Source organism: Betta splendens, chromosome 4 (assembly GCF_900634795.4).
Source record: "Betta splendens chromosome 4, fBetSpl5.4, whole genome shotgun sequence".
Lineage (NCBI taxonomy): Eukaryota > Metazoa > Chordata > Actinopteri > Anabantiformes > Osphronemidae > Betta > Betta splendens.
In genome coordinates this window covers 26,753,722-26,757,614 of record NC_040884.2, presented here as the reverse complement: position 1 = coordinate 26,757,614, position 3,893 = coordinate 26,753,722, and the positions used below count along the sequence as shown (strand labels likewise).

At 51.2% G+C, this 3,893-nt stretch overlaps 1 protein-coding gene across 1 annotated transcript in view; it reads right to left on the bottom strand.

The window, feature by feature from the left end:
• Nucleotides 1-1,608: 1,608 nt before the first annotated feature.
• LOC114854656 (leucine-rich repeat-containing protein 52-like) overlaps nucleotides 1,609-3,893 on the bottom strand; it is an 11,445-nt gene continuing 9,160 nt past the window's right edge. Inside the window, exon 2 of the mRNA XM_029149265.3 lies at nucleotides 1,609-3,893. This exon is cut by the window's right edge and continues 2,002 nt beyond it. The gene's annotated coding sequence lies outside the window, so the exon portion shown is untranslated.

The following is a 3,893-nucleotide window of genomic DNA, read 5'->3' as shown; positions in this document are numbered from 1 at the left end:
CCATCATCGTCTAATTAATCCTGTCACACAAACAGACGTACACAACTTTTGTGTCGTCGTCATCCGTTCGCGCAGTAAAAGTTCAGGCCTCACTTAGACAAGCTATAAATGAAGATTGTTCTGTGGCTATTCAGATCAGAGCGCGTGCTAGCATGGGAGGCCGTGTCCACGCTGCTGCAGCACTGCACAACACATCACTGCACAACACATCAGTGCACAACACATCAGTGCAGGTGAGGTTTGCCAAACCGCCCTCTGTGGCGGCACCGCGCCGCAGTGACATCGAACAGTGTGGGCCGCGTGCGTGCGTCGGCTCAGAACGGGAAACGTCCCACAGGACAGTCCTGGTTACAGAGGGGGCGCTTGCGTGACCTGGTGACACACTGGGCTGTCAGGATGGATTGAGGCTCCTGGGCGCTGGCAGGACCGGGCCCGGCGTCCTGGCACCAGCGTGCCGGGTCGGCTCCACCGGCTCCACTCAGAGCCTGCAGCGAGTGAGCAGCACCGCCAAGCAAGAGGGGCTGCAGTAGCCACTGCACACACGCAGTTCACTGGATTAATGTTACACACACACACACACACACACACGCACGCACACACGCACGCACACACGCACGCACACACGCACGCACACACGCACACACACACACACACACACACACACACACACACACGCACGCACACACGCACGCACACACGCACGCACACACGCACGCACGCACGCACACACACACACACACACACGCACAAACGCACACACACACGCACGCACGCACGCACACACGCAGGCACGCACGCACGCACAGACACACACACACACACACACACACACACACACACACACACACACACACGTATTTGACACCATTAGCTGGGCTGCCAGGCTGAACCCTCTCACCTACACACTGTGCAGCACAGGGATACACTCTCCTCCCATGTGTCAGTGTTTCTACCTTCACCGCTCTCTGGTGTGTTCTTCTCTCTCTCTCTCTCTGTTAACTGCCAACCGTGCACGGCTCCACTGCAGTATCTAACCCATCCTGGCAGAGGTGAGCTTGGATAATAAAAGTGTTGTTCCTGCCAAAAGAGACGAATGGAGATAAAGCAGGGGGAAAAATTGAAGAAAAGAGAAATAGGGAGAGGGCGGCAGAGTAAAGAAGACAGGGAACGGAAAAGAGAACGTAAGAAAAGGTGAAAGAAGAAGAAGAAAAAGAAGAAGAAGAAGAAGAAGAAGAAGAAGAAGAAGAAGAAGAAGAAGAAGAAGAAGAAGAAGAAGAAGAAGAAGAAGAAGAAGAGCCGCAGCACTTCAGGGCTGACAACATCTGAGTGGGATTGCAGGTGCAACATTATGCTCCTCTTCCTTCCTTCCTTCCTTCCTTCCTTCCTTCCTTCCTTCCTTCCTTCCTTCCTTCCTTCCTTCCTCCCGCCCCACTAGCCAGCCCGTCTCCAGCTCCACATCGTTGGTGCAGAGGTTAAATCAATCTCCCCTCTGTTCTCCTCGCCTCCATCCCTCCGTCCACTCTCTGCGTCGCCCCGTGTCACATCACAGCAGGACGAGACAGAGAACGCACGCTTTTTTCACAGAAAGAATGAAACCACAGCCACTGGTTAAACATCAGTCTATCATTTTAATAACAGTAAAAGATAAAATGTCACTTAATATAAGTTACTGCAGTTTTAAATAGGCAGAACCGCCAGATTTACAGAGGTTCTGTGTAGATTTGTACTATAATAGTGTCCAGTGTGTGAGTGGGTGCATAAAGTCAAAGGTGGGAGAGCTACTGTGAGTCAGACCCAGATGCACAGACCTAATGTTTCCTAATGTGAGCAGAGCGCGGCCTCCTGTGACCCCGAACCCAGCGTGTTCACAAAAGGCGCTGGTTGTGTGTCTCCTCACAGCTGATACTGGTGATGCAGTAAGTTCCAGGAAACCTGAAGCGTGAAGCACGAACGAGGACTACAGCCGGTTCTGGCTCCTCTGCACAATGGGTTAGCTAATAAGTAGAGCGTTATATAAGTAGAGTCTTCACTTCAAGTTTCAGCCTCACTATGCTACTGGAACGTTTCTAGGGTTCAGATCTACTCTGGCGACGCTAAGACTGTTTCATGTTTCACTGGCCACTCAGGATGTTCTTTTACTTTGAAAGGTCACATTGTTTTTTTTCAAACCCAGGGGTAATTTTGTGACTGGCTGGCGAAATTGTAACCTTTGTCTCAGTGTCTGCGTTTAATTCTATGCGGACACACATTTTCAGTTGTTTCTAGTTGGAAAAAGGTGATATTTGATATTTTTTTCCTCTCAAATTTCCTAAGGTGAAGTTAAAGTGCAAAGTTTGCCACGATGCCACACTTGTTCAAGTAATACCGACGTTGGAAAATGTTTGATTACCTCATAAAAAGATCATCAACACATGGTTGAACCTGCTCCACCAAGCAGCTGACGGCCTCCTCCACTCCGACACAACATCCACACAGCAAGGCTTGTGTGTGTGTGTGTGTGTGTGTGTGTGTGTGTGTGTGTGTGATGCACAAACAGCTCTTCCCGTTCCCGCTCTTAGCTGAACGTCCAGGATGAGGGTGATCTCCGCGCATCGGAACAGACTCGGCTCCAAAGGAAGCGTCGACAACATCAAAAACGCACAACTGTGCTGTGTGTCGCATGTGTGTGTGCAATGATGGCATGGATTACTGACTTATTGCATTAGATGGTCTCTGCGCTTCATGCTAAAGCGCTAACGTTGCCCTCAGAGAAATCATGGGATAAGACGGAGCCCATGAGCCAGAGCACACGCCCACTCGCACTCGCACTCGCACTCGCACTCGCACTCGCACTCGCACTCGCACGGCTGTGTAAGCACGAGACGCTTCGTCTCCATATCGCTGTTGTGCTTTCGGGGTTTCGTGTTCTCTGCGTTGCATGCGTTTGCCTCAGCTCGTCTACGGGCTCATCTGCCTGTTGGAGCCAGCGGACCCGGTTGGGAGGGATGTGTGGAGGGTCAGAGGCCAGTCTACGCCAGTGGTCGAACAGCTGGCAGCAGAGAGGAGAGAGAGAGGAGAGAGAGGGAGAGGGAAACGGAGAGAGAGAGAGAGAGAGAGAGAGAGAGAGAGAGAGCCAAGTAGGTGAGGGTGAAGAAAGGTGAGAGAGGGCGGAGGAGGCGTCCAAGTCTGTGCTTCCTGATGTTGGGTTTCTTAATTAGCCTCTGTTTATTAACTCACGTGTAGGTTCTATTCCTGTTCTGTGACAGAACAACAGGTCAAAGTTTTCCCCTGCCGTTTTCTAGGAGCTTCACGCCTGTGTGTGCGTGACACCAAGCAGTACGAAACACCTGCCGGCTTCAAACGGGAAACGCTCTGCGTGCGTCGGTGAATATGTTGGTGCTCGAGGTCGACGCCGCGGGTCAAATGTCGTTTTGTGAATGTGCTCGAACCCACAGAGCGTTTACGCCACCGATCTTCATGCCCTTCAGAGACGGCCTCTGAGCTCCTCTTTGAACAAATGATCTGATAATGACAGCCTGGAGCTTAATCTGATGAATCACAGGCCCAGGTGTGTGTGTGTGTGTGTGTGTGTGTGTGTGTGTGTGTGTGTGTGTGTGTGTGTGTGTGTGTGTGTGTGTGTGTGTGTGTGTGTGCGCGCGGTGGAAGTTGATGACAGCTTCAGATTGAGAACGGAGGATAAGAGGATGTAGCAAGATGAGAGACCAAAACAGGATTGTTAATGTTCCCGGGACGGTGGGCTCTGACTTTAGCTGCGCCCTTGAGATTTGTTGGGCATGTGGGTGGGTCTGTGTGTGTGTGCGTTTGTGTGTGTGAGCAGCTTCTTGTTTTGGACTGAAGGAATTTGTGCCTCTTCAGTATGTGAGACAGTTTTTGGTTAGAACTTATGTCCTATC